Source organism: Oncorhynchus clarkii, chromosome 8 (assembly GCF_045791955.1).
Source record: "Oncorhynchus clarkii lewisi isolate Uvic-CL-2024 chromosome 8, UVic_Ocla_1.0, whole genome shotgun sequence".
NCBI lineage: Eukaryota > Metazoa > Chordata > Actinopteri > Salmoniformes > Salmonidae > Oncorhynchus > Oncorhynchus clarkii.
This window is the reverse complement of record NC_092154.1, coordinates 5,543,859-5,570,524: the sequence shown is the minus strand read 5'-3', so window position 1 is coordinate 5,570,524 and position 26,666 is coordinate 5,543,859. Positions and strand designations below refer to the sequence as shown.

The 26,666-nt window shown below is 43.1% G+C and overlaps 1 protein-coding gene across 1 annotated transcript in view; it reads left to right on the top strand.

Annotated features, from left to right (window-relative positions):
- The first annotated feature begins 6,644 nt into the window (after positions 1–6,644).
- Positions 6,645–26,666, top strand: part of LOC139414886 (protein-tyrosine kinase 2-beta-like) — a 72,491-nt gene continuing 52,469 nt past the window's right edge. The window contains exon 1 of the mRNA XM_071162483.1: positions 6,645–6,728. The gene's annotated coding sequence lies outside the window, so the exon portion shown is untranslated. The remainder of the gene's footprint in view (positions 6,729–26,666) is intronic.

Below are 26,666 nucleotides of genomic sequence, written 5' to 3'. Positions count from 1 at the left end.
TTTCCTCTTCCTCCCCCCTCTTCCTACTCTCCTCTTCCTACTTTCCTCTTCCTCCTCTCCTCTTTCTACTCCCCTCTTTCTACTGCCCTCTTCCTCCTCTCCTCTTCCTCCTCTCCACTCCACATCGTAGGACCCACAGGAGTTCCCACTGGTTGCTCTCAGTCTAATGGCCTTTACTTTGGTACTGCAGGTGTCCAATATTTTCCACAGGGTAGAGGTTAGAGGTCAGGGGTGAGCAAACTGACTACTACCGCTGCTAAAACCATTGTGGAATAGCAGACCAATGATGTCACAACGATCAACATTGGTTCGACCCCTGGAAAATAAAGAGGTCAATGATGTTGTTGGAATGTGGACTCTCTTTTGTAGACTCAGAGACCATCAAGGAAAGGCATATTTTTAGCAATCATTAAGAGAAGAGAGAACGGAGGGTAGTGGTCAGGTTAGGAAGGGTAGTGGTGGGGTAGAGAGAGAGGGGGTAGGGTCAGGTTAGGAAGGGTAGTGGTGGGGTAGAGAGAGAGGGGGTAGGGTCAGGTTAGGAAGGGTAGTGGTGGGGTAGAGAGAGGGGGGGGGGGATAGGGTCAGGTGAGGAGGGGTAGTGGTGGGGTAGAGAGAGAGGGGGGGTAGGGTCAGGTTAGGAAGGGTAGTGGTGGGGTAGAGAGAGGGGGAGTAAGGTCAGGTTAGGAGGGGTAGTGGTGGGGTAGAGAGAGGGGGGTAGTGGTGGGGTAGAGAGAGGGAGTAAGGTCAGGTTAGGTGGGGTAGTGGTGGGGTAGAGAGAGAGGGGGGGAGTAGGGTCAGGTTAGGAAGGGTTGTGGTGGGGTAGAGAGAGAGGGGGGGTAGGGTCAGGTTAGGAAGGGTAGTGGTGGGGTAGAGAGAGAGGGGGGGTAGGGTCAGGTTAGGAAGGGTAGTGGTGGGGTAGAGAGAGGGAGTAAGGTCAGGTTAGGTGGGGTAGTGGTGGGGTAGAGAGAGAGGGGGGAGTAGGGTAAGGTTAGGAAGGGTAGTGGTGTGGTACAGAGAGAGGGGGAGTAAGGTCAGGTTAGGAAGGGTAGTGGTGGGGTAGAGAGAGAGGGGGGGTAGGGTCAGGTTAGGAAGGGTTGTGGTGGGGTAGAGAGAGAGGGGGGGTAGGGTCAGGTTAGGAAGGGTAGTGGTGGGGTAGAGAGAGGGAGTAAGGTCAGGTTAGGAGGGGTAGTGGTGGGGTAGAGAAAGGGGGGGTAGGGTCAGGTTAGGAAGGGTAGTCGTGGGGTAGAGAGAGAGGGGGGGTAGGGTCAGGTTAGGAAGGGTAGTGGTGGGGTAGAGAGAGGGAGTAAGGTCAGGTTAGGAGGGGTAGTGGTGGGGTAGAGAAAGGGGGGGTAGGGTCAGGTTAGGAGGGGTAGTGGTGGGGTAGAGAGAGGGGGTAGGGTCAGGCTAGGAGTGGTAGTGGTGGGGTAGAGAGAGGGGGGTAGTGGTGGGGTAGAGAGAGGGATAGGGAGGGTGCATTGGAGCTATGTTAGATCAAAGCATTCCATGTTTTCACCTTTACACCCAAAGCCTTCTGGGAGTTTCCTTGAGGGTGGGGTCTGTGGTCACTGAACACTCTGCTGGTGATCCGTCTACATTTTGGAAAACAGTTTTAAGCACTGAAGCGTGGAAATTCCCCCCTTTCCCTGCCTAAGCAAGTTGTGCCAGACTCTGACCTCATTACTGAGAAAAAATGTTTTTTATTTGAAATAAACTGTGGTTTAATTGACCCTGATTTGCCAGTCAGTTGACTGCCTGCCCCTCATTCAGACTCTAGTTGGCTCATTGGCAGGTCGGTCAACTTCTAGTGAATCTTTATTTTTTATTTCAACAACTTTCTACTTGTGATGTGCTAGACGCCTTGCGCAAGATTGATGTTAAAAAAAATAATAATAATCCACTGGGGCTTGATCCTTTCATGCTGCAGCTTTCTGCTTCTCTGATTGCAGAATCTATTTCTGGTACCATCCCCAGGGTTTGGAATGCGGCCCATATACTCCACCCTTCACAAAAAGACGGTGACCCGTGTGACCTAAATAATGATCGCCCCCATGTCCAAACTCTCTTGCCTAGCAACAATTCTAGAACCCTTGGTTAAAATACTCAACTTAGATTAATTACAAAATGCGTTCTAAATGTACACCAATCAGGTTTCAGACCAGGTCATAGGATCATCTTTGCTACTTCGTATGGTTTTAAATTATGTTCTTAATTAAATGTTTGAAGAAGAAATACTGTGAGTTATTTTTTTATTGACCCGGTCTAGAGCCTTTTACTCATTACTTAATTCAGAAGCTTCAATGTAGCTGGTTTGAAAAGGATTTAAAGGACAGAACACAGTGTGTATTTACTGTTGGTGTTAAATCAGGTTTTCTGGACATAACAATGGGTGTCCCACAGGGATTGATTCTTGGTCCAGTTCTTTTCAATATTTACATTAAAAAAACACACAAAAAACACAGAAAACAACATCTGTATGCAGATGAAATTGTGGTGTGTGCTATTGCCCCCATTGCTGACCAGTGTTGGTGTTGGTGCTGTAGTTCTGTGTTGTTCATCTAGCCAGTGTGTTGGTGCTGTAGTTCTGTGTTGTTCATCTAGCCAGTGTGTTGGTGTTGGTGCTGTATTTATGTGTTGTTCATCTAGCCAGTGTGTTGTGCTGTAGTTCTGTGTAGTTCATCTAGCCAGTGTGTTGGTGTTGGTGCTGTAGTTCTGTGTCGTTCATCTAGCCAGTGTGTTGGTGTTGGTGCTGTAGTTCGGTGTCGTTCATCTAGCCAGTGTGTTGGTGTTGGTGCTGTATTTATGTGTTGTTCATCTAGCCAGTGTGTTGTGCTGTAGTTCTGTGTAGTTCATCTAGCCAGTGTGTTGGTGTTAGTGCTGTAGTTCTGTGTCGTTCATCTAGCCAGTGTGTTGGTGTTGGTGCTGTAGTTCGGTGTCGTTCATCTAGCCAGTGTGTTGGTGCTGTAGTTCTGTGTTGTTCATCTAGCCAGTGTGTTGGTGCTGTAGTTCTGGGTCGTTCATCTAGCCAGTGTGTTGGTAATGTAGTTCTGTGTTGTTCATCTAGTCAGTGTGTTGGTGTAATGCTGTAGTTCTGTGTTGTTCATCTAGCCAGTGTGTTGGTGCTGTAGTTCTGTGTTGTTCATCTAGCCAGTGTGTTGGTGCTGTAGTTCTGTGTTGTTCATCTAGCCAGTGTGTTGGTGTAATGCTGTAGTTCTGTGTTGTTCATCTAGCCAGTGTGTTGGTGCTGTAGTTCTGTGTTGTTCATCTAGCCAGTGTGTTGGTAATGTAGTTCTGTGTTGTTCATCTAGTCAGTGTGTTGGTGTTGGTGCTGTAGTTCTGTGTTGTTCATCTAGCCAGTGTGTTGGTGTTGGTGCTGTAGTTCTGTGTTGTTCATCTAGCTAGTATGTTGGTGCTGTAGTTCTGTGTTGTTCATCTAGCCAGTATGTTGGTGTTGGTGCTGTAGTTATGTGTCGTTCATCTAGCCAGTGTGTTGGTGCTGTAGTTCTGTGTTGTTCATCTAGCCAGTATGTTGGTGTTGGTGCTGTAGTTATGTGTCGTTCATCTAGCCAGTGTGTTGGTGGTGGTGCTGTAGTTCTGTGTCGTTCATCTAGCCAGTGTGTTGGTGTTGGTGCTGTAGTTATGTGTCGTTCATCTAGCCAGTGTGTTGGTGGTGGTGCTGTAGTTCTGTGTCGTTCATCTAGCCAGTGTGTTGGTGTTGGTGCTGTAGTCCTGTGTTGTTCATCTAGCCAGTGTGTTGGTGTTGGTGCTGTAGTTCTGTGTCGTTCATCTAGCCAGTGTGTTGGTGGTGGTGCTGTAGTTCTGTGTTGTTCATCTAGCCAGTGTGTTGGTGTTGGTGCTGTAGTTCTGTGTCGTTCATCTAGCCAGTGTGTTGGTGTTGGTGCTGTATTTATGTGTTGTTCATCTAGCCAGTGTGTTGTGCTGTAGTTCTGTGTTGTTCATCTAGCCAGTGTGTTGGTGTTGGTGCTGTAGTTATGTGTTGTTCATCTAGCCAGTGTGTTGGTGCTGTAGTTCTGTGTTGTTCATCTAGCCAGTGTGTTGGTGTTGGTGCTGTAGTTCTGTGTTGTTCATCTAGCCAGTGTTTTGGTGTTGCTGCAGTGCTGTTGACCCAGGGTTGGTATTGGCTGAGGCTCCAGACCTGAACCCTCATAGCAGCTGTGACTGTCTAATACACAACAGTTATATCAACCCTCTAGCCTTCTGTCTAGTACCTAGAACTACCGTTATGTCAACCCTCTAGCCTTCTGTCTAGTACCTAGAACTACCGTTATGTCAACCCTCTAGCCTTCTGTCTAGTACCTAGAACAGAACTACAGTTATATCAATCCTCTAGCCTTCTGTCTAGTACCTAGAACAGAACTACAGTTATATCAACCCTCTAGCCTTCTGTCTAGTACCTAGAACAGAACTACAGTTATATCAACCCTCTAGCCTTCTGTCTAGTACCTAGAACATAACTACAGTTATATCAACCCTCTAGCCTTCTGTCTAGTACCTAGAACAGAACTACAGTTATATCAACCCTCTAGCCTTCTGTCTAGTACCTAGAACTACAGTTATATCAACCCTCTAGCCTTCTGTCTAGTACCTAGAACAGAACTACAGTTATATCAACCCTCTAGCCTTCTGTCTAGTACCTAGAACAGAACTACAGTTATATCAACCCTCTAGCCTTCTGTCTAGTACCTAGAACTACAGTTATATCAACCCTCTAGCCATCTGTCTAGTATCTAGAACTACAGTTATATCAACCCTCTAGCCTTCTGTCTAGTACCTAGAACTACAGTTATATCAACCCTCTAGCCTTCTGTCTAGTACCTAGAACTACAGTTATATCAACCCTCTAGCCTTCTGTCTAGTACCTAGAACTACAGTTATATCAACCCTCTAGCCATCTGTCTAGTACCTAGAACTACAGTTATATCAACCCTCTAGCCTTCTGTCTAGTACCTAGAACTACAGTTATATCAACCCTCTAGCCTTCTGTCTAGTACCTAGAACTACAGTTATATCAACCCTCTAACCTTCTGTCTAGTACCTAGAACAGAACTACAGTTATGTCAACCCTCTTATTTCAACCCTGTTGTATTGTTCCTGTCTTTGGATACTGCTCCCCTTTAATACAGACTCTAAAGGGCTTATAATACAGCCTCTAAAGGGCTTTTCATACAGACTCTAAAGGGCTTTTCATACAGACTCTAAATGGCTTTTAATACAGACTCTAAAGGGCTTTTCATACAGACTCTAAAGGGCTTTTAATACAACCTCTAAAGGGCTTTTAATACAGCCTCTAAAGGGCTTTTTATACAGCCTCTAAAGGGCTTTTCATACAGCCTCTAAAGGGCTTTTAATACAGTCTCTAAAGGGCTTTTAATACAGCCTCTAAAGAGATTTTAATACAGCCTCTAAAGGGCAAGTTTTGAACTAAGGTAGGTAGTGTCTGAGATGGCAGCGGAGGCCAGTGGTGTGTTTAGATCTATACTGCCCTCTACTGGTCAATATATTTGTTATTGGAAAACTCCAGGGTGGATATCTGGCTGTGGAAATAATATCATTAGCCTATGAAAAAAAAGATGCCTCCCAAATCAGTCAACCCTTTGTCTTGTAGAAGGCTTACATATTATTCTTATTGTGCGTTATGGATCGTTTGAGGTAAATGGAAATGTGGACTTTATATACCGTGTATCATTTCATCTCAATCTCTTCATTCAAAGACTCAATCCTGGACACTTTTACTGACAGTTGTGGCTGCTTTGTGTGATGTATTGTTGTCTCTACCTTCTTGACCTTTGTGCTGTTGACTGTGCCCTATAATGTTTGTGCCATGTTTTTGTGCTGCTACCATGTTGTGCTGCTGCCAGGTTGTGTTGCTACCATGTTGTTGTCATGTTGTGTTGCTACCATTCTGTGCTGCTACCATGCTGTGCTGCTACCATGTTGTCGTGCTACCATGTTGTTGTCATGTTGTGTTGCTACCATGCTGTGTTGTCATGTTGTCGTGCTACCATGTTGTTGTCATGTTGTGTTGCTACCATGCTGTGTTGTCATGTGTTGCTGCCTTGCTATGTTGTTGTCTTAGGTCTCTCTTTATGTAGTGTTGTGTTTTCTCTCTTGTTGTGATGTGCGTTTTGTCCTATATTTAAAAAAAATAATAATTATAATCCCAGTCCCCCGTCCCCGCAGGAGGCCTTTTGCCCTTTTGGTAGGCCGTCATTGTAAATAAGAATTTGTTCTTAACTGACTTGCCTTAAATCAAGGTAAAAAAAAAGATTAAATAAATATAAAAAACAATCCTTTCTATGGAAAACACACTGGAAACATTTGGATCTATATATTATCCCAGTACTTTGAAATAGCTTTTGCATGTTTACTACAGCAAAGACAATATACTGTAGTCCTACAGCAAACATAGCCCAACACCAATATGTCTATGGGTTATAAAAAAATAAAAACTGCACAGCTGATTACAACATAATATCCTTTATTTTCCTAAAACACAAAAGACATTGACAGAGAGAGAGAGAGAGAGGTCCACGCTACAGAAATAAGGAAGTGACCTACCTACCAAGGCAAGGGAGTGGCTTGGCTCGAGTAAATACCTGTTCCACGTACTGTTGGAGCCAGAGTCAGTCAGGACTAGGAATCAATCTATTAGAAATAACCATAGAACATTTCTGTGCAGATGCTCGTGGAGGAACATGTCCTTCAACTAGGTAAGACGCAAATATAATAACTTCAATGTGTTTTTTAAATGTCAGATGTGTAAACTCAGATTCCGGTGTTGGGAGGCGTAGCAGAAGGTTGGTTACCTCCGGTTAAAGCGGTTGGAGTTATCAATTATTGTTTACGTTTTATTCGAAACTAAACTATTAGTGGGTCGTTTGAAGTCGGTCAAAATTATACCATCATATGAGTTATAATATAAACATGAAGCCTGAGGATAGAACATATGCCTGGAGTAAGGTGATTGACATTTCTTGACGGTATGAGTGCTTTTACCAGTGTAGATATATGAAAGCATTGCATTTGCTACCTGAGTTGAGTTGGAAGAATCTCCATTATCACTGCAAGTCTGTTCAGGTGAATATTGTTTGCGCGCATTCCAGCACCTGGGGTTATGACTCCGCAGTATGCAACCCTACCTACTCCAACTCAACCTTATCAACTCCAACTCAACCATATCAACCCTATCTACTCCAACTCAACCCTACCTTCTCCAACTCAACCCTATCAACTCCAACTCAACTCTATGAACCCTACCAACTCCAACTCAACCCTACCTACTCCAACTCAACCCTCCAACTCCAACTCAACCCTATCAACTCCAAATCATTCCTATCAACTCCAACTCAACCCTACCTACCCAAACTCAACCCTATCAACCCTACCAACTCCAACTCAACCCTACCTACTCCAACTCAAGCCTATCAACTCCAACTCAACCCTATCAACCCTACCAACTCCAACTCAACTCTACCTACTCCAACTCAACCCCATCAACTTCAACTCAACCCTATCAACCCTACCAACTCCAACTCAACCCTACCTACTCCAACTCAACCTCATTGACTCCGAATCATTCCCATCAACTCCAACTCAACCTCATCGACTCCGAATCATTCCCATCAACTCCAACTCAACTCTGCCAATTCAACCCTATCAACTCCAACTCAACCTCATTGACTCCGAATCATTCTCATCAACTCCAACTCAACCTCATCAACTCCAAATCATTCCTATCAACTCCAAATCAACTCAGCCAACTCCAACTCAACCCTATCAACTCCAACTCAATCCTATCAACTCCAAATCAACTCTGCCAACTCCAACTCAAACCTATCAATGCCAAATCAACCCTATCATCTCCAAATCAACCCTATCAACTCCAAATCAACTCTGCCAACTCCAAATCAACTCTGCCAGCTCCAAATCAACTCTGCCAACTCCAAATCAACCTTATCAACATCAAATCAACTCTACCAACTCCAACTCAAGCCTATCAACTCTGCCAACTCCAAATCAACCTTATCAACATCAAATCAAACCTATCAACTCCAACTCAACTATTCCAACTCCAAATCAACTATTCCAACTCCAAATCAACTATTCCAACTCCAAATCAACTATTCCAACTCCAAGTCAACTATTCCAACTCCAAGTCAACTATTCCAACTCCAAATCAACTATTCCAACTCCAAGTCAACTATTCCAACTCCAAATCAACTATTCCAACTCCAAGTCAACTATTCCAACTCCAAATCAACTATTCCAACTCCAAATCAACTATTCCAACCCAAATCAACTATTCCAACTCCAAATCAACTATTTCAACTCCAAGTCAACTATTCCAACTCCAAATCAAGTCTTTGTATACTGACTCTTTGGGGGGGGGGGGGGGGGGGGGGTCTGCATTCGTGGCCTCGGAGGTCACCTGATCTGTCTTACGTAGTGTCAGTTTTCAGACATTGGTTTTTCAGTTTGTTAAACAGATATTATGGATTAGAAGAAGGTGTGTAATGCCTTGAATGAAACATTATGGGAGCATTTCATTAAAAAATATGTCATAACCATGGTATTTCTGTCAATGGCTGATTGAACATTACTAGTGATGATACATAGAAATGCGTATTGCGTAATAAAGGAGACAGCTCCTGTCCTGAATGACTGATATTAATTACAGAGACAGACAAGACTTGACACATCCCCCTGTTTGAGTAATGACTGTTTCCTATACGATACTATATTAATTACAGAGATTCTTGACATATCCCCCTGTTTGAGTAATGACTGTTTCCTATACGATACTATATTAATTACAGAGATTCTTGACATATCCCCCTGTTTGAGTAATGACTGTTTCCTATACACTACTACTGTATAATACAATATATTAACATTATATATTAATATACAACTCTTTATACTGTAAGAAAGGAAGCAGTACACACACACACACACACACACACACAATTAACGTGGGCGACATTTTGGATATTCCACCTGTAGATGCTTCCCTGTTGTGTGTCAACAGACATGCAGTAGACATGTTGAGGAATTTCTATTCAAATTCCTCAAATCTACTATGACCTTAACCTAGATTACTCTATTCCACTATGAACTTAACCTAGATTCCTCTATTCTACTATGACCTTAACCTAGATTACTCTATTCCACTATGAACTTAACCTAGATTCCTCTATTCTACTATGACCTTAACCTAGATTCCTCTATTCTACTATGACCTTAACCTAGATTCCTCTATTCTACTATGACCTTAACCTAGATTACTCTATTCCACTATGAACTTAACCTAGATTCCTCTATTCTACTATGACCTTAACCTAGATTACTCTATTCCACTATGAACTTAACCTAGATTCCTCTATTCTACTATGACCTTAACCTCGTACAACCATCCCCCAAGTCTTGCGATCTTACATTCTATTTTGCTACATGGATTCCACAGATTGATAGCACAGGAATAATTCCAAGGCAATTATAACCTAACCTTTTTCCCCAGATAATTTATCCTCCCTCACCAAATCACAACAAAATATCCCAAACTGTAAGACCAGTGGCCATCTCGAAGTATGACAGTATGACAGTATCCAATTTGCTAAAGACATAAAAATGGTCCACACACATTCAAACAGTCATGAAGATGGCGCGACAGCATACGGGCCCTCAAATCCTCAAAAAGTTCTACAGCTGCACCATTGACAAGCATATTGACTGGCTGCATCACCACTTGGTGTGTCCACTGCACCGATCGCATGGCGATACAGAGGGTGCGGACAACCCTTGGTGCATCACTGGGGCCGAGATCCCTGCCATCCAGGACCTCTATTAAAACCCTTTATGGATCCCGAACAGATTCTATCCCCAAGCCATACGACTGCTAAATAGCCAACTAAATAGCTAACTAAATAGCTTACCAAATGGCTAATCAAATCAAAACAAATCAAAAAAAAAAAAATTTATATAGCCCTTCGTACATCAGCTGATATCTCAAAGTGCTGTACAGAAACCCAGCCTAAAACCCCAAACAGCAAGCAATGCAGGTGTAGAAGCACGGTGGCTAGGAAAAACTCCCTAGAAAGGCCAAAACCTAGGAAGAAACCTAGAGAGGAACCAGGCTATGTGGGGTGGCCAGTCCTCTTCTGGCTGTGCCGGGTGGAGATTATAACAAAACATGGTCAAGATGTTCAAATGTTCATAAATGACCAGCATGGTCGAATTATAATAAGGCAGAATAGTTGAAACTGGAGCAGCAGCACAGTCAGGTGGACTGGGGACAGCAAGGAGTCATCATGTCAGGTATTCCTGGGGCATGGTCCTATGGCTCAGGTCAGTTGAAACTGGAGCAGCAGCACAGCCAGGTGGACTGGGGACAGCAAGGAGTCATCATGTCAGGTAGTCCTGGGGCATGGTCCTAGGGCTCAGGTCCTCCGAGAGAGAGAAAGAGAGAAGGAGAGAATTAGAGAACGCACACTTAGATTCACACAGGACACCGAATAGGACAGGAGAAGTACTCCAGATATAACAAACTGACCCTAGCCCCCCGACACATAAACTACTGCAGCATAAATACTGGAGGCTGAGACAGGAGGGGTCAGGAGACACTGTGGCCCCATCCGAGGACACCCCCGGACAGGGCCAAACAGGAAGGATATAACCCCACCCACTTTGCCAAAGCACAGCCCCCACAACACTAGAGGGATATCTTCAACCACCAACTTACCATCCTGAGACAAGGCTGAGTATAGCCCACAAAGACCTCCGCCACGGCACAACCCAAGGGGGGGGGGGGGGGGCGCCAACCCAGACAGGATGACCACATCAGTGACTCAACCCACTCAGGTGACGCACCCCCTCCAGGGACGGCATGAGAGAGCCCCAGTAAAGCCAGTGACTCAGCCCCTGTAATAGGGTTAGAGGCAGAGAATCCCAGTGGAAAGAGGGGAACCGGCCAGGCAGAGACAGCAAGGGCGGTTCGTTGCTCCAGAGCCTTTCCGTTCACCCTCCCACTCCTGGGCCAGACTACACTCAATCATATGACCCACTGAAGAGATGAGTCTTCAGTAGAGACTTAAAGGTTGAGACCGAGTTTGCGTCTCTGACATGGGTAGGCAGACCGTTCCATAAAAATGGAGCTCTATAGGAGAAAGCCCTGCCTCCAGCTGTTTGCTTAAAAATTCTAGGGACAATTAGGAGGCCTGCGTCTTGTGACCGTAGCGTACGTGTAGGTATGTACGGCAGGACCAAATCAGAGAGATAGGTAGGAGCAAGCCCATGTAATGCTTTGTAGGTTAGCAGTAAAACCTTGAAATCAGCCCTTGCTTTGACAGGAAGCCAGTGTAGAGAGGCTAGCACTGGAGTAATATGATCAAATTTTTTGGTTCTAGTCAGGATTCTAGCAGCCGTATTTAGCACTAACTGAAGTTTATTTAGTGCTTTATCCGGGTAGCCGGAAAGTAGAGCATTGCAGTAGTCTAACCTGGAAGTGACAAAAGCATGGATTAATTTTTCTGCATCATTTTTGGACAGAAAGTTTCTGATTTTTGCAATGTTACGTAGATGGAAAAAAGCTGTCCTTGAAATGGTCTTGATATGTTCTTCAAAAGAGAGATCAGGGTCCAGAGTAACGCCGAGGTCCTTCACAGTTTTATTTGAGACGACTGTACAACCATTAAGATTAATTGTCAGATTCAACAGAAGATCTCTTCTAATCAAATAGCTAACTAAATAACTAACTAAACGGCTAACCAAATGGCTAACCAAATAGCTAACTAAATAACTAACTAAATGGTAACTAAATGGCTAACTAAATGGCTAACTAAATGGCTAACCAACTAGCTAACTAAATAACTAACTAAATAGCTAACTAAACGGCTAACCAAATGGCTAACCAAATAGCTAACCCAATAGCTAACCAAATAGCTAACTAAATAGCTAACTAAACGGCTATCCAAATGGCTAACCAAATGGCTTCATGGACCCTTTTAATTTCATTAAATGTTTTTACACTGACTTTATGCACACTCAAAAACTCTATACACACACACACACACACACACACACACACACACACACACACACACACACACACACACACACACACACACACACACACACACAAACATAAACACACACACACACAGACATATATATATATATATACAGTGTATAGTACCGTATGTGGACACCCCTTCAACTGAGTGGATTCGGCTATTTCAGCCACACCCTCTGCTGACAGGTGTATAAAAATTCAGCATACAGCCATGCAATCTCCATAGCGACACATTGTCAGTAGAATGGCCTTAATGAATAGCTCAGTGACTTTCAATGTGGCACTGTCATAGGATGCCACCTTTTCAACAAGTCAAGTTTGTCAAATTTCTGCCCTGCTAGAGCTTCCACAGCAACTGTAAGAGCTGTTTTTGTGAAGTGGAAATGTCTAGGAGCAACAACGGCTCAGCCACAAAGTGGTAGGCCAAGCTCCCAGAACGGGACCACCGAGACTTAGCGTGTAAAAATTGTCTGTCCTCAGTTGCGACATTCACTAACAAATTCCAAACTGCCTCTGGAAGCAACGTCAGTACAATAACTGTTCGTCGGGAGCTTCATGAAATGGGTTTCCATGGCCAAGCAGCTGCACACAAGCCTAAGATCACCGTGCACAATGCCAAGCATCGGCTGGAGTGGTGTAAAGCTCGCCATCATTGGACCAAGCTTTAACTTCCTGACTGATGTCTTGAGATGTTGCATCAATATATCCACCAAATTTTCCTCCCTCATGATGCCATCTATTTGGTGAAGTGCACCAGTCCCTCCAGCAGCACAGTACCCCCAACACTGTAAAAGTTTCTGAGGGTCTTAGGGGCCAAGACCAATACTGTTGTGTCATCTGAAAACTTGATTGATTTGGAGGTGTGTGTGGCCACGTGATCATGGGTGAACAGAGAGTATTAGAGGGGACCCTTGTGGGGCCCCTGTGTTGAGGATCAGCATAGTGGAGGTGTTGTTTCCTACCTTCACCATCTGGGGGTGGCCCATCAGGAAGTCCAGGACCCAGATGCACAGGGCGGGGTTCAGTCCCAGGGCCCCAAGCTTAATGAGCTTGGAGGGTGCTATGATTTTGAATGCTGTGCTGAAGTCAATGACCAGCATTTTGATGTAGGTATTCCTCTTGTCCAGGTGGGATAGGGCAGTTTGCAGTGCGATGGTGATTTCATCGTCTGTGGATCTATTGGGGCGGTAAGCAAATTGCAGTGGGTCTAGGGTGTCAGGTATTTTTTGGAAACTGTTTTTTTTTTCTGGATCAAACACGTCAAATACATGAACATTTTGGATATATATGGACGGAATTAATCGAACAAAATGACCATTTGTGATGTTTATGGGACATATTGGAGTGCCAACAGAAGAAGCTCGTCAAAGGTAAGGCATGGATTATATTTTATTTCTGCGTTTTGTGTAGCGCCTGCAGGGTTGAAATATGCTACCCTCTTTGTTTACTGTTGTGCTATCATCAGATAATTACTTCTTATGCTTTCGCCAAAAAGCCTTTTTCCAATCTGACATGTTGGCTGGATTCACAACGAGTGTAGCTTTAATTGAGTGTCTTACGTGTGATTTAATGAAGGTTTGATTTTATATATTTTTTTTTTATTTGCCGCGCTGCATTTCCCCTGTTTATTGCCCAAGTGGGATGCAAGCGTCCCCTATCCTAAAGAGGTTTTAAACTAGCCTCTCAAAGCACTTCATAATGATAAAAGTGAGTGCTAGGTGCCAATAGTCATTTAGTTCACTTACCTTTGCTTTCTTTGGTGATCGATTGAGAATGATTGATTGAATACAGGTATGTCCGAAAGCTCTGAGGACGCGGCTAGGGATGCCTTCTGGGCCAGCAGCCTTGCGAGCGTTAACACACCTAAAAATGTCTTGCTCTTGTCGGCCATGGAGAACGAGAGCCCACAGTCCTTGGAAGCAGGCAACATCGGTGGCACTGTGTTTTCTGCAAACTGGGTGAAGAAGGTATTTAGCTTGTTTAGGAGCAAGACGTAGGTACCGCGATGTGGCTGGTTTTCCCTTTGTAATCTGTGATTGTCTGTGGACCTTGTCCCGTACATCTCGTGTCTGAGCCGTTGAATTGCGACTCCACTTTGTCTACCTCTTTTACTCCAGTGTCCCTGTCACCTTCCCCCTATACTTATCTACCTCCATAACTCCAGTATCCCTGTCCCCTTCCCCCTATACATATCTACCTCCATAACTCCAGTATCCCTGTCCCCTTCCCCCTATACATATCTACCTCTATCACTCCAGTATCCCTGTCTCCTTACCCTATACATATCTACCTCGATCACTCCAGCATCCCTGTCTCCTTACTCCTATACATATCTACCTCTATCACTCCAGCATCCCTGTCTCCTTACCCCTATACATATCTACCTCTATCACTCCAGTATCCCTGTCTCCTTCCCCCTATACATATCTACCTCCATCACTCCAGTGTCCCTGTCCCCTTCCCCCTATAAATATCCACCTCTATCACTCCAGTATCCCTGTCTCCTTCCCCCTATACACAGTGCCCCATGGTGGCGGTGGGGTTATGGTATGGGCAGGCATAAGCTACAGACAACGAACACAATGGCATTTCAACGATGACAATTTGATACCGTGAAAAGATCCCGAGGCCCATTGTCGTGCCTTTCATCCACCGCCATCACCTCATGTTTCAGCATCGTGACACACGGCCCCATGTCACAAGGATCTGTACACAATTCCTGGAAACTGAAAACGTCCCAGTTCTTCCCGTTGAGCATGTTTGGGATGCTCTGGATCGACGTGTACGTCAACGTGTTCCGGTTGATAATATCCAGCATCTTCACACAGTTATTGAAGAGGAGTGGGTCCAAACATTCCACAGGAGACAATCAACAGCCTGGTTGGTATCTATGACCTACAGATGCATATCTGTATTCCCAGTCGGGTAAAATCCGTAGCTTAGGCGCTAATGAATTTATTTCAATTGAACAATTTCCTTCTATGAACCCTTTTCAGTTCCATGTAGAACCTTTTTCGCAGAGGGCTCTACATGAAACCCAAACAGGCTTATACTCATTAAAATCTTTGAAACTGTTGTTTTGTTGTGTTTTATATTTTTTGTTGTTCAGTGTACATTGTTATTGATTACTGTATATTTTGTATAAAAAAAATAAAAAGACTTGCAAGGAAAGCATTTCACTGTACTCGTGCACATGACAGTAAAACTTAACTTATGGTTTGGGGAAATTAAGTAAAATATCGCAACGGGATCGTGGAATATACCATATGATGTGGTCCTTTTTCATGTGCTGTAGATTTGCATTTAAGATCGTTTTATGTCAAAGCTTGAAAGGGGGAATCCATCGCCTATATAGTTCAATACTTCCAGGTATAAGCTTGTTTGGGTTCCAGGTAGAACTTGTTTGGGTTCCATGTAGAGCCCTCTGCGAAAAAGGTTCTACATGGAACTGAAAGGGGTTCTATCTGGAACCGAAATGGTTCTACCTGGAACCGAAAATTGTTCTTTATTAAAAGGTTCTCCTATGAGGACAGCTGAAGAAGCCTTTATGGTTCTAGATAGAACCTTTTTGTTCTAAGAGTGTGTGGTGTCTGTGTCTGTGTTGAAATAGTTACGGTATCTCACAGGCTGATAAGATCTCTCATGAGAGCCGTGTTTCCATAACAACTAACGTGCTGGCACGACGGTGTCAGTGTGTGTGTGTGTGTGTGTGTGTGTCAGAAAAAGGGGCAGGACAGGTGTGTGTGTGTGTGCGTATGTGTGTGAGATGTCTCCCAGCTCAATTGATTATCTGTTGCTGTAGCTCAATCTAACCAGCATCAGAGATCCTGTTACTGTACGTCTGCTAGTAATACAGGCATGTTAACTGACAATAGATTGGGTCTCGTGTGGCTCAGTTGGTAGAGCATGACGCTTGCAACACTAGGGTTTTGGTTGTATTGATGTTACCCACTGTTACACAGTGTTACCCACGGTTACCCGCTGTTACACAGTGTTACCCACGGTTACCCGCTGTTACACAGTGTTACCCACGGTTACCCGCTGTTACCCACTGTTACCCAATGTTACCCACTGTTACCCACTGTTACCCACTGTTACCCACTGTTACCCACTGTTACCCACTGTTACACAGTGTTACACAGTGTTACCCACTGTTACCCCATGTTACCCACTGTTACCCACTGTTACCCACTGTTACCCACTATTACCCACTGTTACCCACTGTTACACAGTGTTACCCGCTGTTACACAGTGTTACCCACGGTTACCCGCTGTTACCCACGGTTACCCGCTGTTACACAGTGTTACACAGTGTTACCCACTGTTACCCACTGTTACCCACTGTTACACAGTGTTACCCGCTGTTACCCACTGTTACCCACTGTTACCCACTGTTACACAGTGTTACACAGTGTTACCCACTGTTACCCACTGTTACCCACTGTTACCCCATGTTACCCACTGTTACCCACTGTTACCCACTATTACCCACTGTTACACAGTGTTACACAGTGTTACCCACTGTTACCCCATGTTACCCACTGTTACCCACTGTTACCCACTGTTACACAGTGTTACCCACTGTTACCCACTGTTACACAGTGTTACCCACTGTTACCCACTGTTACCCCATGTTACCCACTGTTACCCACTGTTACACAGTGTTTCCCACTGTTACCCACTGTTACACAGTGTTACCCACTGTTACCCACTGTTACCCACTGTTACACAGTGTTACCCACTGTTACCCACTGTTACCCACTGTTACACAGTGTTACCCACTGTTACCCACTGTTACCCACTGTTACCCAATGTTACCCACTGTTACACAGTGTTACCCGCTGTTACCCCATGTTACCCACTGTTACCCACTGTTACCCCATGTTACCCACTGTTACCCACTGTTACACAGTGTTACCCACTGTTACCCCATGTTACCCACTGTTACCCAATGTTACCCACTGTTACACAGTGTTACCCGCTGTTACCCCATGTTACCCACTGTTACCCACTGTTACCCACTGTTACCCACTGTTACACAGTGTTACACAGTGTTACCCACTGTTACCCACTGTTACACAGTGTTACCCACTGTTACCCACTGTTACACAGTGTTACCCACTGTTACCCCATGTTACCCACTGTTACACAGTGTTACACAGTGTTACCCACTGTTACCCACTGTTACACAGTGTTACCCACTGTTACCCACTGTTACACAGTGTTACCCACTGTTACCCACTGTTACACAGTGTCACCCACTGTTACCCCATGTTACCCACTGTTACCCAATGTTACCCACTGTTACCCAGTGTTACCCACTGTTACCCACTGTTACCCACTGTTACCCACTGTTACCCCATGTTACCCACTGTTACCCACTGTTACCCACTGTTACCCACTGTTACCCAATGTTACCCACTGTTACCCACTGTTACCCACTGTTACCCACTGTTACCCCATGTTACCCACTGTTACCCACTGTTACCCACTGTTACCCACTGTTACACAGTGTTACACAGTGTTACCCACTGTTACCCACTGTTACACAGTGTTACCCACTGTTACCCCATGTTACCCACTGTTACACAGTGTTACCCACTGTTACCCACTGTTACCCACTGTTACCCACTGTTACCCACTGTTACACAGTGTTACCCACTATTACCCACTGTTACACAGTGTTACCCACGGTTACCCGCTGTTACCCAATGTTACCCACTGTTACCCACTGTTACCCCATGTCACCCACTGTTACCCACTGTTACCCACTGTTACCCCATGTTACCCACTGTTACCCACTGTTACCCACTGTTACCCACTGTTACACAGTGTTACCCACTGTTACCCCATGTTACCCACTGTTACCCACTGTTACACAGTGTTACCCACTGTTACCCACTGTTACCCACTGTTACCCACTGTTACCCAATGTTACCCACTGTTACCCACTGTTACCCACTGTTACACAGTGTTACCCACTGTTACCCCATGTTACCCACTGTTACCCACTGTTACCCAATGTTACCCACTGTTACCCAATGTTACCCACTGTTACCCATTGTTACCCACTGTTACCCACTGTTACCCACTTTTACCTGCTGTTACCCAGTGTTACCCACTGTTACCCATTGTTACCCACTGTTACCCACTGTTCCCCAATGTTCCCCACTGTTACCCACTGTTACCCAGTGTTACCCAATGTTACCCACTGTTACCCAATGTTTCCCAATGTTACCCACTGTTACCCAATGTTACCCAATGCTGAGAGGGGTTGTATCAATGTTACCCACTGTTACCCAATGTTACCCAATGTTTCCCAATGTTTCCCAATGTTTCCCAATGTTTCCCAACGTTTCCCACTGTTACCCAATGTTACTCACTGTTACCCAATGTTACACAATGCTGAGAGAGGTTGTATCAACAAGTACAGAGATTCACGACAACTTGTATGATGGGCTGACAGGCTGTTGTTTGCTGTACCATGCGATATTATAGTCAAAAACCCAAATGCAGCTATGTGGGATATTTTGAGAGGCTGATATTACCCCCCCAAAAATTATTATAAGGATTTTTTCCATCTGTATGCTTCATCAACAGTTGCATATCTAATTTGCGGAAAGAAAACACTAAGAAGTTCCCAACTTTTCCCCAGTTCAACTACTAATAGAGAACGGTGTGCCGTTACGCAAGACAGGAAACGTACCTCTGCTTTCCTTTTGTGCAAACGTTTGTAAAAAGAAAACATCCCAAACTGATCAACTTTATTAGCAACTGACCATGTTAATCTTTCTGCGTTCACAGAATTATTTATTATCGAAACGCTCTGAAACCTGAACAATTCCATGACAATGATTGAACAGGAAATACTGAGTTATCACTGCTTTCACCCATTCCTAAATATGTATCTCAGCTCTCACATGAGCATTAGGAATGTAGATATCGGCCCCCTCTAGACCCTCCCTCCCTCCATACCTCCCTCCATACCTCTCTCCCTCCCTCCATACCTCCCTCCCTCCAACCCTCCTTCCCACACACCCAGGTGGTGTTGCTAGCTTTTAGCAACAGTGTGGGGAGTGTCTCCCAGGCTCATCACACACACACACACACACACACACACACACACACACACACACACACACACACACACACACACACACACACACACACACACACACACACACACACACACACACACACACACACACAGAGAGTGAGAGACATGCACAGGGCCCTAGTTGAGGAATTCAGAGCCTCAGGCTAACAAAACAGCACCCCTCTCCAACAACAGCTGAAGCTCTGAGAACACAAAGCCAGAGACACACCCAGCTCTGCTATGCACAACGACACCACAGACTTAACAGACAGACAGACATAAACCAGGTCCTCAGTTATGGAGCGATAACATAACAGAGATATTAACATGGGAAGATATACTAAGGTGCGTACTGTGTAGTTGCGACAACAAGCAATAATAGGGGTGTTTTTCTGGTGAGGTGTATTGACCAGGCCCCGTCCAGGTATGTTAGCTGCAGATGTTGACAATGTGCTTACTGGCTTTATTTACTACTACTAGTGAGAGAAGTAGGGCTTTACTTACTACTACTGTAAGTGAGAGAAGTAGGGCTTTACTTACTACTACTGTAAGTGAGAGAAGTAGGGCTTTATTTACTACTACTATTGAGAGAAGTAGGGATTTATTTACTACTACTAGTGAGAGAAGTAGGGTTTTACTTACTACTACTGTTAGTGAGAGAAGTAGGGCTTTACTTACTACTACTAGTGAGAGAAGTAGGGCTTTCTTACTACTACTGTTAGTGAGAGAAGTAGGGCTTTACTTACTACTACTGTAAGTGAGAGAAGTAGGGCTTTATTTACTACTACTAGTGAGAGAAGTAGGGTTTTACTTACTACTACTGTTAGTGAGAGAAGTAGGGCTTTACTTACTACTACTGTAAGTGAGAGAAGTAGGGCTTTACTTACTACTACTGTAAGTGAGAGAAGTAGGGCTTTACTTACTACTACTGTTAGTGAGAGAAGTAGGGCATTACTTACTACTACTGTAAGTGAGAGAAGTAGGGCTTTATTTACTACTACTGTTAGTGAGAGAAGTAGGGCTTTACTTACTACTACTGTAAGTGAGAGAAGTAGGGCTTTATTTACTACTACTGTTAGTGAGAGAAGTAGGGCTTTACTTACTACTACTGTAAGTGAGAAAAGTAGGGCTTTATTTACTACTACTGTTAGTGAGAGAAGTAGGGCTTTACTTACTACTACTGTAAGTGAGAGAAGTAGGGCTTTGTTTACTACTATTGTTAGTGAGAGAAGTAGGGCTTTACTTACTACTACTGTAAGTGAGAGAAGTAGGGCTTTATTTACTACTACTAGTGAGAGAAGTAGGGCTTTACGTACTACTACTGTAAGTGAGAGAAGTAGGGCTTTACTTACTACTACTGTTAGTGAGAGAAGTAGGGCTTTACTTACTACTACTGTAAGTGAGAGAAGTAGGGCTTTACTTACTACTACTGTAAGTGAGAGAAGTATGGCTTTATTTACTGCTACTACTAGTGAGAGAAGTAGGGCTTTACTTACTACTACTGTAAGTGAGAGAAGTAGGGCTTTACATACTACTACTACTAGTGAGAGAAGTAGGGCTTTACATACTACTACTACTAGTGAGAGAAGTAGGGCTTTACTTACTACTACGTGAGAGAAGTAGGGCTTTACTTACTATTCCTGTAAGTGAGAGGAGTAGGGCTTTACTTACTACTCATGTAAGTGAGAGAAGTAGGGCTTTGCATACTACTACTACTAGTGAGAGAAGTAGGGCTTTACTTACTACTCCTGTAAGTGAGAGAAGTAGGGCTTTACTTACTACTACTGTAAGTGAGAGAAGTAGGGCTTTACTTACTACTACTGTAAGTGATAGAAGTAGGGCTTTACATACTATTACTGTAAGTGAGAGAAGTAGGGCTTTACATACTACTACTGTGAGTGAGAGAAGTAGGGCTTTACATACTATTACTGTAAGTGAGAGAAGTAGGGCTTTACATACTACTACTGTAAGTGAGAGAAGTAGGGCTTTACATACTACTACTGTGAGTGAGAGAAGTAGGGCTTTACATACTATTACTGTAAGTGAGAGAAATAGGGCTTTACATACTACTACTGTGAGTGAGAGAAGTAGGGCTTTACATACTATTACTGTAAGTGAGAGAAGTAGGGCTTTACATACTACTACTGTAAGTCAGAGAAGTAGGGCATTACTTACTAATACTGTAAGTGAGAGAAGTAGGGCACTACTTACTACTACTGTAAGTGAGAGAAGTAGGGCTTTACATACTACTACTGTAAGTGAGAGAAGTAGGGCTTTACTTACTACTACTGTAAGTGAGATAAGTAGGGCTTTACTTATTACTACTGTAAGTGATAGAAGTAGGGCTTTACTTACTACTACTGTAAGTGAGAGAAGTAGGGCTTTATTTACTTCTACTGTAAGTGAGAGAAGTAGGGCTTTACTTACTACTACTGTAAGTGAGAGAAGTCGGGCTTTATTTACTGCTACTACTAGTGAGAGAAGTAGGGCTTTACGTACTACTACTGTAAGTGAGAGAAGTAGGGCTTTACTTACTACTACTACTAGTGAGAGAAGTAGGGCTTTACTTACTACTCCTGTAAGTGAGAGAAGTAGGGCTTTATTTACTACTACTGTAAGTGAGAGAAGTAGGGCTTTACTTACTACTACGTGAGAGAAGTAGGGCTTTAATTACTACTACGTGAGAGAAGTAGGGCTTTACTTACTACTACTATAAGTGAGAGAAGTAGGGCTTTACTAACTTCTATTGGAGAGTACTTTTGTTTGGATATGTTTGACTTTCCTTTTGACTTACACTCCAGTTTAACCAAGGCTCAGATCCCACACCCTTTTCCCCAGCTAGTCAACCAGCCAGCCAGTTAGTCAGTCAGTCAGTCAGCTAGTCAACCAGCCAGCCAGTTAGTCAGTCAGTCAGTCAGCTAGTCAACCAGCCAGCCAGTCAGTCAGTCAGCCAATTATTGAATTTGAATTTGAATTTGAATTTAGAATGTAGAGGTTCTCTTTGTGGCAGGAACATCTAGAATATAGAGGTTCTGTTTGTGGCAGGAACATATAGAATATAGAGGTTCTGTTTGTGGCAGGAACATCTAGAATATAGAGGTTCTGTTTGTGGCAGGAACATATAGAATATAGAGGTTCTGTTTGTGGCAGGAACATCTAGAATATAGAGGTTCTGTTTGTGGGAGGAACATCTAGAATATAGAGGTTATGTTTGTGGCAGGAACATATATAATATAGAGGTTCTGTTTGTGGCAGGAACATCTAGAATATAGAGGTTCTGTTTGTGGCAGGAACATATAGCATGTAGAGGTTCTGTTTGTGGCAGGAACGTATAGCATGTAGAGGTTCTGTTTGTGGCAGGAACATATAGAATATAGAGGTTCTGTTTGTGGCAGGAACATATAGCATGTAGAGGTTCTGTTTGTGGCAGGAACATATAGCATGTAGAGGTTCTGTTTGTGGCAGGAACATATAGCATGTAGAGGTTCTGTTTGTGGCAGGAACATATAGAATATAGAGGTTCTGTTTGTGGCAGGAACATCTAGAATATAGAGGTTCTGTTTGTGGCATGAACATCTAGAATATAGAGGTTCTGTTTGTGGCAGGAACATATATAGTATAGAGGTTCTGTTTGTGGCAGGAACATATAGAATATAGAGGTTATGTTTGTGGCAGGAACATATAGAATATAGAGGTTCTGTTTGTGGCAGGAACATCTAGAATATAGAGGTTCTGTTTGTGGCAGGAACATATAGAATATAGAGGTTCTGTTTGTGGCAGGAACATATAGAATATAGAGGTTATGTTTGTGGCAGGAACATATATAATATAGAGGTTCTGTTTGTGGCAGGAACATATAGAATATAGAGGTTATCTTTGTGGCAGGGAAATCTAGAATATAGAGGTTCTGTTTGTGGCAAGAACATATAGAATATAGAGGTTCTGTTTGTGGCAGGAATATCTAGAATATAGAGGTTCTGTTTGTGGCAGGAACATATAGAATGTAGAGGTTCTGTTTGTGGGAGGAACATCTAGAATATAGAGGTTCTGTTTGTGGCAGGAACATATAGAATGTAGAGGTTCTGTTTGTGGGAGGAACATATAGAATGTAGAGGTTCTGTTTGTGGCAGGAACATATAGAATATAGAGGTTCTGTTTGTGGGAGGAACATATAGAATGTAGAGGTTCTGTTTGTGGCAGGAACATATAGAATGTAGAGGTTCTGTTTGTGGGAGGAACATATAGAATGTAGAGGTTCTGTTTGTGGCAGGAACATATAGAATGTAGAGGTTCTGTTTGTGGGAGGAACATATAGAATGTAGAGGTTCTGTTTGTGACAGGAACATATAGAATATAGAGGTTCTGTTTGTGGCAGGAACATATAGAATGTAGAGGTTCTGTTTGTGGGAGGAACATATAGAATGTAGAGGTTCTGTTTGTGGGAGGAACATCTAGAATATAGAGGTTCTGTTTGTGGCAGGAACATATAGAATGTAGAGGTTCTGTTTGTGGGAGGAACATATAGAATGTAGAGGTTCTGTTTGTGGCAGGAACATATAGAATGTAGAGGTTCTGTTTGTGGGAGGAACATATAGAATGTAGAGGTTCTGTTTGTGGCAGGAACATATAGAATGTAGAGGTTCTGTTTGTGGGAGGAACATATAGAATGTAGAGGTTCTGTTTGTGGCAGGAACATATAGAATATAGAGGTTCTGTTTGTGGCAGGAACATCTAGAATATAGAGGTTCTGTTTGTGGGAGGAACATCTAGAATATAGAGGTTATGTTTGTGGCAGGAACATATATAATATAGAGGTTCTGTTTGTGGCAGGAACATCTAGAATATAGAGGTTCTGTTTGTGGCAGGAACATATATAATATAGAGGTTCTGTTTGTGGCAGGAACATCTAGAATATAGAGGTTCTGTTTGTGGCATGAACATCTAGAATATAGAGGTTCTGTTTGTGGCAGGAACATATATAGTATAGAGGTTCTGTTTGTGGCAGGAACATATAGAATATAGAGGTTATGTTTGTGGCAGGAACATCTAGAATATAGAGGTTCTGTTTGTGGCAGGAACATCTAGAATATAGAGGTTCTGTTTGTGGCAGGAACATATAGAATATAGAGGTTCTGTTTGTGGCAGGAACATATAGAATATAGAGGTTATGTTTGTGGCAGGAACATATATAATATAGAGGTTCTGTTTGTGGCAGGAACATATAGAATATAGAGGTTATCTTTGTGGCAGGGAAATCTAGAATATAGAGGTTCTGTTTGTGGCAAGAACATATAGAATATAGAGGTTCTGTTTGTGGCAGGAATATCTAGAATATAGAGGTTCTGTTTGTGGCAGGAACATATAGAATGTAGAGGTTCTGTTTGTGGGAGGAACATCTAGAATATAGAGGTTCTGTTTGTGGCAGGAACATATAGAATGTAGAGGTTCTGTTTGTGGGAGGAACATATAGAATGTAGAGGTTCTGTTTGTGGCAGGAACATATAGAATGTAGAGGTTCTGTTTGTGGGAGGAACATATAGAATGTAGAGGTTCTGTTTGTGGCAGGAACATATAGAATGTAGAGGTTCTGTTTGTGGGAGGAACATATAGAATGTAGAGGTTCTGTTTGTGGCAGGAACATATAGAATGTAGAGGTTCTGTTTGTGGGAGGAACATATAGAATGTAGAGGTTCTGTTTGTGACAGGAACATATAGAATATAGAGGTTCTGTTTGTGGCAGGAACATATAGAATGTAGAGGTTCTGTTTGTGGGAGGAACATATAGAATGTAGAGGTTCTGTTTGTGGGAGGAACATCTAGAATATAGAGGTTCTGTTTGTGGCAGGAACATATAGAATGTAGAGGTTCTGTTTGTGGGAGGAACATATAGAATGTAGAGGTTCTGTTTGTGGCAGGAACATATAGAATGTAGAGGTTCTGTTTGTGGGAGGAACATATAGAATGTAGAGGTTCTGTTTGTGGCAGGAACATATAGAATGTAGAGGTTCTGTTTGTGGGAGGAACATATAGAATGTAGAGGTTCTGTTTGTGGCAGGAACATATAGAATGTAGAGGTTCTGTTTGTGGGAGGAACATATAGAATGTAGAGGTTCTGTTTGTGGCAGGAACATATAGAATGTAGAGGTCCTGTTTGTGGGAGGAACATATAGAATGTAGAGGTTCTGTTTGTGGCAGGAACATATAGAATGTAGAGGTTCTGTTTGTGGGAGGAACATATAGAATGTAGAGGTTCTGTTTTTGGGAGGAACATATAGAATATAGAGGTTCTGTTTGTGGCAGGAACATATAGAATGTAGAGGTTCTGTTTTTGGGAGGAACATATAGAATATAGAGGTTCTGTTTGTGGCAGGAACATATAGCATGTAGAGGTTCTGTTTGTGGGAGGAACATATAGAATGTAGAGGTTCTGTTTGTGGGAGGAACATATAGAATGTAGAGGTTCTGTTTGTGGGAGGAACATATAGAATGTAGAGGTTCTCTTTGTGGCAGGAACATATAGAATGTAGAGGTTCTGTTTGTGGCAGGAACATATAGAATGTAGAGGTTCTGTTTGTGGCAGGAACATATAGCATGTAGAGGTTCTGTTTGTGGCAGGAACGTATAGCATGTAGAGGTTCTGTTTGTGGCAGGAACATATAGAATATAGAGGTTCTGTTTGTGGCAGGAACATATAGCATGTAGAGGTTCTGTTTGTGGCAGGAACATATAGCATGTAGAGGTTCTGTTTGTGGCAGGAACATATAGCATGTAGAGGTTCTGTTTGTGGCAGGAACATATAGAATATAGAGGTTCTGTTTGTGGGAGGAACATATAGAATGTAGGGGTTCTGTTTGTGGGAGGAACATATAGAATATAGAGGTTCTGTTTGTGGGAGGAACATATATAATGTAGAGGTTCTGTTTGTGGGAGGAACATATAGAATATAGAGGTTCTGTTTGTGACAGGAACATATATAATATAGAGGTTCTGTTTGTGGGAGGAACATCTAGAATGTAGAGGTTCTGTTTGTGGGAGGAACATCTAGAATATAGAGGTTCTGTTTGTGGGAGGAACATCTAGAATATAGAGGTTCTGTTTGTGGCAGGAACATATATAATATAGAGGTTCTGTTTGTGGCAGGAACATATATAATATAGAGGTTCTGTTTGTGGCAGGAACGTATATAATATAGAGGTTCTGTTTGTGGCAGGAACATATAGAATGTAGAGGTTCTGTTTGTGGCAGGAACATATATAATATAGAGGTTCTGTTTGTGGCAGGAACATATATAATATAGAGGTTCTGTTTGTGGGAGGAACATATATAATATAGAGGTTCTGTTTGTGGCAGGAACATATATAATATAGAGGTTCTGTTTGTGGGAGGAACATATAGAATATAGAGGTTCTGTTTGTGGCAGGAACATATAGAATATAGAGGTTCTGTTTGTGGCAGGAACATATATAATATAGAGGTTCTGTTTGT